This window comes from Dendrobates tinctorius, unplaced genomic scaffold (assembly GCF_039654945.1).
Source record: "Dendrobates tinctorius isolate UK_male_01 unplaced genomic scaffold, ASM3965494v1 ptg000029l, whole genome shotgun sequence".
NCBI lineage: Eukaryota > Metazoa > Chordata > Amphibia > Anura > Dendrobatidae > Dendrobates > Dendrobates tinctorius.
In genome coordinates, this window is record NW_027361697.1 from 15,240,763 (window position 1) to 15,256,157 (window position 15,395).

Genomic DNA, 15,395 nt, shown 5'->3' on the forward strand with positions numbered 1-15,395 from the left:
AAAATGAGAGTATAAGTAACTAAATGAATAGGAATGGTACATGCAAATAACATAGGGTACTTAGTTAACTCTACTTTGATTTCAAAAAAAGGATAAAAGCCATCCCACCGCGACAAGTTGTACTCGATCAGGATGGTCCTATCCTGTCTCTAGTATTAAACTCTCACCTGTTTTCAGCCAACCTCAATGTAGATAAGGGCAGGATACATTGAGGTCAGCTGACACAAGGTGAAGATTTAATGCTATCCAGGATATAACTATCTCGATTTGGTACACCTTGTCATGGTGGGAATTCTTGTTTTTTTATCAAAATAATGCTAACTAAATACCCTATGTTATTTACATGTACTGTACTTGTTGTATTTACTTATTACAGGGTAAGTGCTCATTTTGTTTTTTTCTTGTGTTTCCTCCATAGCAAGCCTATTTTAATTTTAGTTCCCCTAGTTTGCAATATGCTTAGCCAGCTGTCATAGTACTGGGATAATCATCCTCCCGACATGCTGGTGAAGCGCATGATGGTATCCAGTTGAGCTTGGACTAGTCAGACCTTGAATCAAGGGCATAGGTTTCATCGTTTATTTCATACACTGTAAAGGTACTGTCACACTGAGAGATATCGCTAGCAATATCGCTATAACTTGTGACGTTATAGCGACATTGCTAGTGATATCGCTGTGTCTGATACTTACCTACGACCGGCTCCCCCGCTAGTTATCGCTGATCTCGCGAGAACGTTCAGGACTGCTTCTCGTCGTCAGCTTCCTGCGGCGCTTCCTGCTGTGAGGACGAGCGACGCGTGGAGCCGGGCGGGAGGACGCAGGATCGCCTAGTGTGACAGGTAAGTAGCGACCCCCGTCCCCATCGATGTCGCTGGTGAGATCTGCCTGCTGGCAGCTCACTAGCGACCACTTAGCAATGTACCAGTGATCCTGACCGCGTCATATCGCTGGTCGGGATCGCTGGTACATCGCTAAGTGTGACAGTACCTTAAGTCTTCTGCAGATTCTACAGAGACGTTTCTCCTTTTCATCACTTTAGTGATTTATTAAAAGCTAGTAATATCTTAGATTTAACAACTTTGTAGCATTGTTTAGTTTCCTCACTTCTCACTCCATTCCTCTTTTTTTTCATTAGTTTAAAATAATTAAAATAAAAAATAGTGATCAAACTACAAACTTTCTCCAATTACAGAATTTATCTATGTCCAAATATTTCTAATTAAGGTTCCTACCCAAAGTGTAGGTTTGACAGTTTACTAATACTAGGAAGACAAAAGAGCGGAAGTCATTTTGATAATTCTTTTTTTTTTCTTACTATTTTCGTATGTTGTTTTGTTATGTCAACCATTGTTTAAAATGACTCATTAGAAAGTTCAGCCACATTGGTTGTCACTTTTGAAGCACTGTCATTTTGTCAGTTTGTCCTTTTTCAATCATTCAAAAACAAAGTGACACCTTATAATTAGTTACAAAAGCCAACTGAAGCTATACTATAAAAATGTGTGGTCTTTTCTCTTTAGCATCTAATCCTTTGAGAAAGAACCCTAGTTTCATGAAGCAAACACATACTGCTTTTGCTATTTAGGTGCCTGTATTAACCCACTTTTTTGTCATAAAGGTAATATTAATAAATAATCTTAAAGTGATTTGGATAATCTTAATTTTATTAAAGGGAGCTGTCTGGGACTTTCACATTGATTAAAATAGGGTATGGATGTGCAGTTCTTGGCAGCAGCCACAATACAGTACTGTTGATGAAGCTGTGCTATTCAGCTCCGCAACTGAGCTCTTCCGGAGGCTGCTGGCACCAGGGACAGCATTGAGTGTGGGTTGTCGCACCCCTTTCAATCAAATATTGATGACCTAGCCTAAGGCTTGGCTCACACCACCTTATTTTCTCTCATTCAAGAAAACCGACTATACTGATGACACTCTGATCAGAGTTTGATCACAGTGTGATCCAATTTTCTCGAATGTGGAGAAGATGGGAAAAAAATCTTAATTTTCTCTAATCTGACAGTCAATGAAAATAGGACCGGACTCAAATATCATCCAAGTACAGTCCAATGTTTCCCAATGACTCACTGACTTTCATGGCTGAGTGTGATCTGAAAATCGGATGGAAATCGTGCATCCTGTGACTTTTTCAACAGACAGGCTCTGTCGGAGGAAAAATCGGACATGTGCCCAACCCTATAGAATGACAATGGTCTGAAAGAATCCGAAGTTTTGTCAGATAGCACTAGAATTGAAAATGAAGTCATCTGCAAGATCCCTGAGGATAGGTCATCAATATAAAAGTCACAGAATATCCCTTTAACTCCCAACTAGGGTACTATTAACCCTGAAAAGTGCTATTTGAAATTGAGCTTTCTGAATCAGAAAAATCACTTCAAAATCGTGAATAGTTTAAGAATAGACCAACCTTTTCCTAGAAAGCTACTGAAGAGAATATATACAGTGGGGCAAAAAAGTATTTAGTCAGTCAGCAATAGTGCAAGTTCCACCACTTAAAAAGATGAGAGGCGTCTGTAATTTACATCATAGGTAGACCTCAACTATGGGAGACAAACTGAGAAAAAAAAATCCAGAAAATCACATTGTCTGTTTTTTTTCATTTTATTTGCATATTATGGTGGAAAATAAGTATTTGGTCAGAAACAAAATTTCATCTCAATACTTTGTGATATATCCTTTGTTGGCAATGACAGAGGTCAAACGTTTTCTGTAAGTCTTCACAAGGTTGCCACACACTGTTGTTGGTATGTTGGCCCATTCCTCCATGCAGATCTCCTCTAGAGCAGTGATGTTTTTGGCTTTTCGCATGGCAACACGGACTTTCAACTCCCTCCAGAGGTTTTCTATAGGGTTGAGATCTGGAGACTGGCTAGGCCACTCCAGGACCTTGAAATACTTCTTACGAAGCCACTCCTTTGTTGCCCTGGCGGTGTGCTTTGGATCATTGTCATGTTGAAAGACCCAGCCACGTTTCATATTCAATGCCCTTGCTGATGGAAGGAGGTTTGCACTCAAAATCTCACGATACATGGCCCCATTCATTCTTTCATGTACCCGGATCAGTCGTCCTGGCCCCTTTACAGAGAAACAGCCCCAAAGCATGATGTTTCCACCACCATGCTTTACAGTAGGTATGGTGCTTGATGGATGCAACTCAGTATTCTTTTTCCTCCAAACACGACAAGTTGTGTTTCTACCAAACAGTTCCAGTTTGGTTTCATCAGACCATAGGACATTCTCCCAAAACTCCTCTGGATCATCCAAATGCTCTCTAGCAAACTTCAGACGGGCCCGGACATGTACAGGCTTAAGCTGTGGGACACGTCTGGCACTGCAGGATCTGAGTCCATGGTGGCGTAGTGTGTTACTTATGGTAGGCCTTGTTACATTGGTCCCAGCTCTCTGCAGTTCATTCACTAGGTCCCCCCGCGTGGTTCTGGGATTTTTGCTCACCGTTCTTGTGTTCATTCTGACCCCACAGGGTGGGATTTTGCGTGGAGCACCAGATCGAGGGAGATTATCAGTGGTCTTGTATGTCTTCCATTTTCTAATTATTGCTCTCACAGTTGATTTCTTCACTCCAAGCTGGTTGGCTATTGCAGATTCAGTCTTCCCAGCCTGGTGCAGGGCTACAATTTTGTTTCTGGTGTCCTTTGACAGCTCTTTGGTCTTCACCATAGTGGAGTTTGGAGTCAGACTGTTTGAGGGTGTGCACAGGTGTCTTTTTATACTGATAACAAGTTTAAACAGGTGCCATTACTAAAGGTAATGAGTGGAGGAAAGAGGAGACTCTTAAAGAAGAAGTTACAGGTCTGTCAGAGCCAGAAATCTTGATTGCTTGTTTCTGACCAAATACTTATTTTCCACCATAATATGCAAATAAAATGAAAAAAAAACAGACAATGTGATTTTCTGGATTTTTTTTTCTCAGTTTGTCTCCCATAGTTGAGGTCTACCTATGATGTAAATTACAGACGCCTCTCATCTTTTTAAGTGGTGGAACTTGCACTATTGCTGACTGACCAAATACTTTTTTGCCCCACTGTATGTGTGTGACAAAAAATAGCATCTTTAAATGATCCCAAAAAAACCCTTCAAGAATGTTATTGAAGGATATTCTTAAAAAATCATACAAGAGATAAAAAGACGGGAGAATCACACATTTCCCAGCTAAAGGAATGTGATCAGGGCCACGCATTGCAACAATGAAGCGAGATATTATGCAATGAATATAACAATATTTTATAGAAAATGCTTTGAATATCTTTCTTTGATCACACATTCTTTGGAAAGAACTGCCAACCAAATTTGTGAAAGCTGTTCCATGGCCTATGAAATGAGAAATATAGTCTCTTGAGCTTCGGTATGATGTGACATGTCTTTGATAAGTAGGGGGAAAGGATTCAGTGTACTGCATGCATCTTAAACACAAGAAATCACCTTAACAGCTTGGCCTCTGAACATTAATCTTTCAAGAAATTCTATTGTGAGAAACCAAAGCAGGTGCTTTTCCTTGGCTCATTTTACACTTCTCTAAAATTCTTTTAAGAAATACAAATCTGGGGTGGATTACATCTGTCGTCTGTGTGTGGCTTTTACCATACAGAAAATAAATTCAGCAGCTGCAATAGGAAGAGATTTTGCGGATCGCGTTGTCCTTCCTTGCACAAAACACAAGCTTTTTCTAAGGCATTTGCAACTCAAGCAGCGGTGAAGTATTTAAGCACTTCATGCCTTTCCAGAGATACTACAAGTGTTTAGATATTCTGATTGCATCCACTTCTGACTGTACAACACAACACATCTCAAATCTGCATAACTGGAGTACACATCCAGTATGCTATCAATGAGGACGAGGGCACGAGCATGCATTTATAGTCTGCAGTCTGTCGATGGAAATAGAACCCTTGTTATGGAAATATTCAATGTATTACATATATTATGTGGTTAATGAATGTAATATTTGATTTAAAAAGTAAAAACAAATTTACATATAACATATGGCCCTGTTCACACCAGCATAATGATTTCCATATGCATCAGCCAGGATGGATATGATACACTGATTTTTTTTACAAATCTAAGCAGACAATAATGTACCCCATTTACTTTTAGCAGTTCCATCAAGGATCTTGCAAAAATAAGCCAATAGTTTGCGATATTCAAGCTGCCAAAAATATCAGAAATCTAGTTTGAAATTCCAATGGAAATCCTAATCCTTTCATTATATTTTACTTTAGACTCTCAGTTCAATTATTCAGTATTTTTGATTTTACTAATGATAAAAGGGAAGTCAACAAAAATGACCCAATATGCTAAATTAAAATACCATAATAGAACCAATAGGTGAGTTGTCTATGTTACTGATGGAGATCCAAAAGAATGGTCCAGGATATAAAGTAAACTTGATGCGCTTTTATTATCAATGCATTTTCAAGTCTTACTTCATCAGGATATAAATGCACTCAAAGCCGTTTGTGCTAACCAGGACAAATGCACTCTTTCAATCCAGGGAAACTGGTTCAAAGATCCTCTGGTAGAGAATGTAGGAAAAACTCCAAACTCTAAACCACGGCCAAGAACAAAGAGCTATCTAAGGACACCGGGGACAAAATTGTAGACCTGCACAAAGCTGGGATGGCTACAGGACAATAGGCAAGCAGCTTAGTGAGAAGGCAACAACTGTTTGCACAGTTAGAAAATGGATGAAACACAAGATGACTGTCAATCTTCCTCAGTCTGGAGCTCCATACAAGATCTTATCTCGTAAGGTAATTTTAACAAAGGTCAGGAATCAGCTGAGAACTACATGGGAAGACCCGATCAATGACCTGGAGAGAGCTGGGAACACAGTCTCAAACATTACAGCTAGTAACACTCTACACTGTCAAGAATGAAAATCCTGCAGGGCACACAGGGTTCAAATGCTCACACTAGCACATGTCCAAGCCCATTTGAAGTTTGCCAATGACCATCTGGATGATCCTGAGGAGGCATAGGATAAGGTCATGTGGTCAGATGAGACCAAAATAGAAATTTTTGATATCAACTCCATTTGCCATGTTTGGAGGAAGAAAATGGATGAGTCCAACCCCAAGAGCAATGTCCCAACTGTTAAGCATGGTGGGGAAATCATCATATATTTGGGGTGGTTTACTACAAAGACGACAGGACAACTGCACCGCATTGATGGGAGGATGGATTTGGTCATGTATCTAGAGATTTTGACCAACAACCTCCTTCCCTCAGTAATAGCATTGAAGAAGGATTGTGGCTGAGTCTTCCAGCACCACAATAACCCATAAACACATAGCAAGGACAACTAAGGAGAGATTCCATAAGAAGCATTTCAAGGTCCTGAAGTGGCCTAGCCAGTCTCCCGACCTGAGCTAAATAGAAAATCTGTGGAGGGAGCTGAAACTCAATGTTGCCAAGCAACAGCCCTGAAACTTTAAAAATCTGGAGAAGATCTGTAGGGAGGAGTCGGACAAAATTCTTTCTGCAGTGTGTTCAAACTTAAGGGGCTTCACACATAGCAATATCGCTAGCAATATCACTAAAGCGTCACCTATTTTGTCATGCAGCAGCGATATTGCTAGCGATATCGCTATGTGTGATACTTACCTCCGACCGGCTCCCCTGCTGGCTATTGCTGATTGCGCAAGAACATCCTGGACCATTTATTCTCGGCCGCTTCCTGCTGGCGCCGGCGAGCGACGCGTGGACGCGGGTGGGAGGACGTCTTCATCGCCACGTCTGACAGGTAAGTAACGACCGCTGACCGCTGCTACATCGCTGGTGAGCTCTGCCTGTTTGGCAGCTCACTAGCGACCATTTAGCGATGCACCAGCGATCCTGACTGGGTTGTATCGTGGTCAGGATCTCTGGTGCATCGCTAAATGTGACGGGATCCTTAGTCAAGAACTACAAGAAATGTGTAACCTCTGTAATTACAAACAAAGGATTCTGTGCCAAATATTAAGTTCTGCTTTTCTATTGAATAAACACTTATTTCATGCCATAAAATACAAATAAATTATTAAAAAGTAATACAATGTGATTTTATGATTTTTTTTCAATTCTGTGTCTCAATGTTGAAGTATACCTATTATAAAAATTATAGACCTCAAAATTCTTTGTAGTTGGGAAAACTTGGGAAATTTTATCAAAGTTTATCATATACTTGTTTTCCCATTGTACATATTGGGTGCGATTCATTAAGACCTAGCATAGCGCTAAATAAAATGCTCGCTGGATTACAGTGCTTAATGAATCAAGTACATCTGAGATCTGGCATGCATTGATGCCAGAAATGTATGCAATTAATTTGATGGGCAAGCATGACCACCACCCATCCTATTCATGTCCCGCCCATGCTATGCTCATATTGGCGTAGCAGGCTGGAACTGGCTTATAAATGCAAAAATGTGCAATATTTGCCAAGTTGTACAAAAATATTGCAGCGCATTAAGGTACAGTTTTTATGCCACATTTCCAGGGTGAACATCATAACAATTGCCCCCTATATTTCTGTTATGGTTGTATTTCCTGACATTCATTGCCTTAGTAGTAACTTTGTGCTTACCTATGACTCATACTTTTTGTGTTTTTGGATAATTATGACTCAAAACTTCTCATTCTCATTTCTGGGGTCCTCCAGAATTGTTAAAGAATAGCCAGTAGCAAAAATGGATCTTAACACAGACTACTGTGCTGTATTACAAAAGTCCCCGTCTAAGGTAATTCAGTAGTATCTCTTACTTGAAATTATGTAAATTAAAGTTTGTCAGGCTCCATGTGAATGCAGGCTTCTGAAGTCTGAAAGCTTGCGCACTGCACGAGGTCAGGATTCTCTAGTATTGTAGATGCAATTTGCAAGCTTGCTGTCACGTGCCAAGTAACATGCTCACCTCTCAATAGAAGTGCAATGAGAGAGGACAAGCACGTTTAGTTGGAAGGTGAGTGGAAGTATGCAAGTTGCATGACAGACAGCTAGAGCTTGCAATTACGGTGAACCTTACAGCATATGCACCTCACACCATCAGGATTCAGAAGTCTGAACATGGCCAAAATTATTGATTAGTGATATGTTATGAGTTAAATGATAAAGCCTAAAATGCAATTGTAAGAGGATATGTTCACATGGTATACATGGAGAAAAAATCAGAGCAACCAATAATAACTTCAAAAGTCACAAGGAGGAGAAATGAGCTATAGCAAGGTCAACAGAGCAAAGTAACAGGAGGTCCTGACGAGGCCTGAAACAATGCAAAATAAAAGTAGGCTTATGATTGTCATGATGCTGGACAAGATGGTTGCACCTCCATCCTGGTCAGGTCAGGGTTAATTCTAGTTCACCTCTCATTGGTTCTGGGGCAGCTATTAAATGTTGGTAGTTCCTGGGTTTGGTGTTTGTGATACTAACTCAGTTTGTGGTCGCTGACCCAGGTTACTCATCCGTAATCATTGTGCCTCTGTGCATGTGAGCTTTGCTGTGTATGACCTGGTTTGTCCCCTGACTTTTGCCTCTGTATCCTGCGTTGCACTGCACTGTCCTTCCTGGTTATCTGACCCCTTGGCTTGTCTCGGTTTACTCTCCATCTTATCCCTAGGTACCACGTTCTCGTTTGACCCTCAGCTCTCCTTTGACTACGTTTACGTTCTGTGCCAAGTACTCTGCACCCTCAGCTTCCTTCCCTGGCTGCAATCGAGGTGACTCCACCCCCTGTTATCATGTGAATACACAGTTACAGGTAGAGTTGAGCGACTTTGCCTTTTTTAGGGTCGAGTCAGGTTTCATGAAACCTGACTCTCAAAAGTCGAGTCAAACGAAATCGGCCGACTATAGGGAAAAGTCGAAGGTCCATCTGAAACACGAAACCCAATGCAAGTCAATGGGGAATCAAAGTCGGCATGGAGTGGAAGATAGTAAACACATGTACATTCCAGACCGCTTTTTTAAAGTGCGCGAAATCTCTCTCTCCCCGGACGCTGCACAAGTCATCTTGTTGCCCACAGTGTACGTCCTTGCTCAGTGGTTGAAAAAAGTCACGTGTAAGCATTCTGGGAAATCCAACTTTGGTGCTCGTTTTGCCGACCGCATGGCCGACTTCATGCTGTGGTCGGGTTTCGGTCAGCGAAACCCGACTTTGCCATAAGTAGGCAACTTATGAATCTGGCCAACCTGTTTCGCTCAACTCTATCTACAGGTCCTGTGCTCACCGCTTAGTCTCAGGTCCTTGCACACTGCTTGCCTAGTTCCTCCACTCCCTGCGCTCATTCCCATGTCCCCTGATAGCGCCCCCTAGGCTGCGCCAGTGAGACCACAGATGTCATTACATTATCACTGACCCTTACATTTTCTCAGGGTTTTTGTGCGTTTGTGTGTTATGGACCCGCTGCATGCTCTGCCAGAACAGGTATCTAAACAATCCCAGTTTTTTCCATACATCTGTGTTTTTGTAATATAATGGCTTAATAAATGTCAAGTTTTAAGAATCATATCTCTTGTGGTTGCTGGATTCAACTCTTCTTGCACATTGGATTTCCTTACCGCCTGGACCAGGGCGGCTCCGTGCACCGATGACCAGACAAGGAACCAGGACATAATGGGGTGAGCTGAACACTTTTTCCTTTACAAAGGGTAGGGATAGTTATTTCCCTGTTACATGAGGGGCCACAATCCTGGGCTTTCTCACTTCCCCTACCTCCCCTGAGAGAATGTCTGTTGATCGGTTCTTCGAGGCCTTGGGTCTAATTTACGATGAACCTGATCGAGTGTGATTGGCAGAGGACATGATTATGAGTCTTACCCAGGGAAAGCTCTCTGCTGAGTAGTACTGCTGCTCTGTACTCTGCACTCTCAGCTGCCTTCTTTGGCCGCACGTGCGGTGACTCTGCCCCCTGTTATCATGTGACTGCTGAGTTCCAGGTCTTGAGCTCACTACTAAGTCTCTGGTCCTTGCGCACTGCATGCCTGGCTCCTCCACTCCCTGCGCTCATTCCCGTGCCCCCTGATAACGCCCACCCCTAGGCTGCTCCAGTGACACCATCGGTGTCATTACAATGATGTTCTCCATGTTAGGATGTTACAGTTAGAATAAAGGAATGAAGTTAAGCAGTGGTGACCCCCATGATTTTCATTTGTTCTATTGGGTTATGGGAATGAGACTTAAATTAATCATTTGTGAGCACCAAGGACTGTGAGTGCCAAGTCTGGAAAGAGTTTATGCATGTGGAACCTGTATTACTGCTGAAAACTTGTAGTAACAGTGTTTAGTTTCCATTAATGTATGTATACTTGGACCAGCAGGGCTATGTCCTCTTCTCTTCCTGTTTCTTGCCTTTGTTCCAAAAACATAATTTCTCAAAAAGAGATCTGATACCATAAGTAATACCAGTTTATAAACAAGTTAAGAATCACAATAAGCCCCAAATCCTAAAAACATAAGTCTAGTACAATAAGTACGAGTGCTTGTGAAGATTTTTTCAACCACCAATTTCTTTCAAGTTAACAGATGAACATATTGATACAAAAGCAAGGAAATTTAATAAAGTAGCAAACAAGTTAAGCCGAAACTTCTGCAGATTATGTCTATTGTTTGATTTGTTTATTTTATTCTGTGCCTTTTGTCAAATATGAAACATTTTATCTTTAGAAGAAAAATTTCTTAAGTTCTTCCTTTGGGAGGTTTTCTTTAATGGTATAGAAGTCCCACAGAGAAACTATCCCACTGAGCTGCACTGCGTTACCATACACTTTCCATTGAACTCTGCTCATGTCAACTAATCCGTAGAGTTCAATGCAATTCCACTCTGTAGAGGTGGTTGGTGAGATGCAGCGGTGGGATTTTTAATACCTCTATAAAAGGAAATCTCCCAAAAGTGAACATTTGCTTTAAGTTTAATTTTCTGTTGTTCAATAGAAGCTTAGAAACCCTGTGATCATAAAAGCAGCATAAAGCACAGTACATTACATTGCACTTCTTTCAGAGAATTTTATATGATTTCCTATCCAATGTTATTTTTTTTTTCATAAAGAGCAGAATGGATGTAATAATGCTTATGTTTTACTTCTTGTGAAAAAAGCCATATTTTTTATAATCTGTTGTATTTACAGAGCATGCATATTTCCTATATAAAAGAGAGGTTTGAATTTGCCGAAATTTAAATTCTGCAGTTTTGTTCGTTAGCCAGGAAATTTGATCTGCATCAAATTTATTTGATGTGAAAAGCATGTTCTTAAGTATGCTCTTTGGTTTCTGCAGACATTAGGGCTTAAATGGGTAGTCTGGGACTTTAACATTGATAGCCAATCCTTATGATAGGCTATCGATGTCTGACTAGTATCAGTGGCGATTGAAATTGCTCAGTTATGGAGCTGCATAGCCCAGCTCCATCGATGGAATAGTGGTCACAGCTGAGTCCTGCACATCTACCTCCTATTAATTTGAATAGGTGGTGGACGTGCAGAGCCTGGACATGGCCATCACTGGACAGTTGATGTAGCTGTGCTGTGTAACACCATAACTGAGCAGTTCTGTCCACCGCCGACTTCATGAACAGCTCATCGGGGGGTGTCGGATGTTGCACCTCCACCAGTCAGATATTAATGACCTAAGGTTATGCCATAAAGTCCCGGACCACCCATTTAATAAAGAGAGATGGAAAAAAAATTACTTATCCTGACCTATTCTGCTACCGCAACTCCCTGTCCAGTCACTTTGGCTTTTTCTTTCCTTTAACACCAGCGCCACTACATCCTTTTCAGATCCTACAGTCTCTTCACTGTGTACCATGCCTTCCAGCACTGAATAAACTTCTGATGTGATGCCATGATTAACACTGTGATGATTAGGCCTCGGACAATGCCCACAATGGCGTTATGACATCAGTAGCTTATGCCAACAATCCCTAGAACACAGTGAACTTGCCGGAGGACCTGAAAAAGACATTACACGTTATAATGAAGGAAAGAAGTGGCCATTTGGAGTTGAGCAGATGGGGCTTTGTAGTGGGATATGTGAGTGTCAAGGTATTTTTTTTATGAGAAAATGGAAACGGTCTTAGGAGCGCAGGAAAGAGACTCAGACAAGAGATGGGGGTAAACCACAACGTGTTTCGACGGAGGATCCGTCTTCATCAGGTGGAAGTTTCCATCAAAACGCATTGTGGTTTAACTGCATCTCTTGTCTGAGTCTCTTTCCTGCGCTCCTAAGACTGTTTCCATTTTCTCATTGCTCCTATCCTCCATTGGAGGTTTTCGGCTGGAGCTGCGGTGGAGACCTGACATTTTTGTCTGCCCCTGGGTTGCTTCCTAAGCGCTCCTCTATGACCACTTATCACTGACTCTTAAGGTATTTTTTTTAACCCTTTTTCATTCCTTTTCAAATCAGCAAAATATTTCCCAACCCTGTATAAATCAGCAGAATAGTGGCCAACTGGCGCCATTTTGCTGAATTCTCACAAAGTCAAAGGCAAAGATTTGGATTCAGTTCACTTTATTGTTAAATCTGAGTCAAAATAACCCTTGCATGTATCACAGTGAGGGGTTACATAACTGAAGAGAACCTGTCATCAATGTTATACATATTAAAGAAAAGGCATGGCTATTATGGTGCTGTTATACTGATTTAATGCATTCTTAACATACTTTCAGTGATGAAATCCATAACCTGTTTTTTATAAAATCATCATTAGGAGTTTTGCTCTCCTTGCATAGGAGCACAACTGCGTGACTTTGGCTCTGCCATGGCCCCTCTGCTATCTATCTTCTTCCTTATTTAAATTTTATGCCGGCACCATCCTAGCTGTGGGCAGTGCTTGCGCAGATTGATCTCTCAATGGGCTTTAATAAAATGCCGACAGAAACGGTGCATGTACAGATATATCTTCGGTAAGTCTTTGGGAAAATGGCATAATTGAGCCGAGATCTCTATTTGCGTATGCGCTGCAACTATTTTCCCATAGACAGACAGAAGATTGATCTGCATAAGCGGCACTCGTGGCTAAGAGAGTACCGGTTCAGAATTTAGATAAGGAAGAAGACAGACAGCAGAGGGGCCATGTCAAGACCCTATACACAGTCCCGCCCCACAGGCTTGCCCAGATGAATGGAGACCAAAACCTCTAATGATGATGTTATAAAAACCAGGCTAAGGATTTCTTCACTAAAAATATATATTAAATCAGTATAACAGCGCCATTATAGTCATGCCTTTACTGATGACAGGTTCTCTTTAAACCCTTGACATTAATGATTGCTTGAGCTCAGTAAACAAGTAAGGGTACCTGAAATTAACACTAATCCCATTACTACCTAGATTTCTAGAGTACACTGTTTTAATATTTTAATGCTTATGACCAGAACAGATTATACCGCTATGCTCACCTGGCAGCATTGTGCATTCCTCAGCGGCACTGTCAATCGGTAACTCAATTTGAATTATGGTTTATATGGCTACACTTCTTGCGTTATCATATACATTGGCACTCAGATGGCACTGTTCATGTGGACACTATTTATGCTCTAAGGTTTACTATTAGTACTGTCATTAGGAGTACACTATTGGACAATCAGTAGATTTGGTTTCCAGTAACATCTCTACGCTGATGTCAGCCAATTACACACCTCTACTCTTGACATCACACCTGCATTATTACAAAACACCAGTGATTGTCTTACCTCTGCCTTCAACACCATGTCCTCCCTCTATCTGAAACTGAACCTGTCAAAAACTGAACTCCTTGTGCTTCCTCATTTTACGAACCTACCTATGCCCGACATTGCCATTACCGTGTGTGGTTCTACCATTACTCCCCAGCAACATGCCCACTGTCTTGGGGTCATACTTGATTCAGAGGTTTCATTCACCCCCCACATCCTATCACTGGCTCGCTGTTGTTATCTGCACCTCAACAACAATTCTAGAATTCAACTTTTTCTTACTTTAGACTCTGCAAAAACTCTTACTGTTGCTCTTATTCATTCTCGTCTGGACTATTGTAACTCCACTAATCGGTCTCCCTGTTACCAAACTCTCCCTAGTTCAATCTGTCTTGAATGCTGCAGTAGGATCACATTCCTCACCAACCTTTACACCGATGCCTCTACCTTGTGCCATCACTGCACTGGTTACCTATCCACTCCAGAATTCAATATAAACTAATCATCCTCATCCACAAAGCGCTCCACAGGTCAGCACCACCCTACATCTCGTCCCTCGTCTCAGTCTACCAAGATACCCATGCCCTCCATTCTGCAAATGATCTGAGGTTAGATCCCTCAATAATCAGAACCTCCCACTCCCGTCTCTAAAACTTCTCACGCGCTGCACCAATTCTTTGGAATGCACTACCCAGGACAATTCGACTAATCCCCAATGCTCATAGTTTTAAGCGTGCCCTAAAACGCATTTCTACAGACTGGCCCACTGCCTCAACACATTTTTTAACTATCCCTGTGTTACCCATTCACAATTTTCTTCATAACCAGGACACTCTTATCATGTTCTCACACGCTTTACGCATTTAATAGCTTTCTGTGTCTGTTCTTTTACACATACTGGTTGGTAAATGGTTCATGCAGCATTGTATGAACACCGGATTTATTACACTATGGCTGAACTGAACAATGAAAGCTATTGTTACCATCCACCTCTAATGTCTCCCATTTCCTCATAGATTGTAAACTTGCGAGCAGGACCCTCACTTCTCCTGGTATCTGTTGATTTATGTATTATTGTTAATCTGTAATGTCTTATATTATCCGCACAAGTCCCCTCTGAAATGTAAAGTGCTGTGGAATATGTTGGCACTATAGAAATAAAATTATTATTATTATACTGGCTGTTCTTCTATAGGCAAATTATTCATCCACTATGTAGCAGGGTTATTTATTTTAACAGTATGATGTTATGTACCTTTTAAAAGCAACCTTGACTACGTGTATCATAATATATAATTACAGCAATATGTATATAATGTACGTGCAAATCCCATTACTTGCTGAGCTATATGTCAGCATTATACTATTGTGAGCAATAATACATAATCCAAGTGTACCATCAGGCATTATAGATGGAAAGACTCTTGAATGGAAGATACGGCTATTGTTTCACCATATAGAAGTTGAGTTTATACAACTGGATTTCAATACAGATAAAATAATAAAAGCAGCAGATGTGCACTGGGATGACATAACACTGCAGGTTTTACAAGAAGCCTCTAGTCTGCGGCAGACTGAGACACATCAATCTGATTTTAAATCTCTTTCAAGTATCAGAGGAAACTGCGGCTACTGCTGTATACCAGCAAGCGTGGGTCATAATTCACTGCAATGAATGAGAGATACAGAATTTCACTATTTTGTGTGCA

General features: G+C 41.1%; 1 protein-coding gene across 2 annotated transcripts in view; it reads right to left on the bottom strand.

Moving 5' to 3' along the window:
- The window catches only part of DPYD (dihydropyrimidine dehydrogenase), a 1,593,199-nt gene that overhangs the window by 1,360,538 nt on the left and 217,266 nt on the right, over positions 1-15,395 (bottom strand). The window lies entirely within an intron of this gene.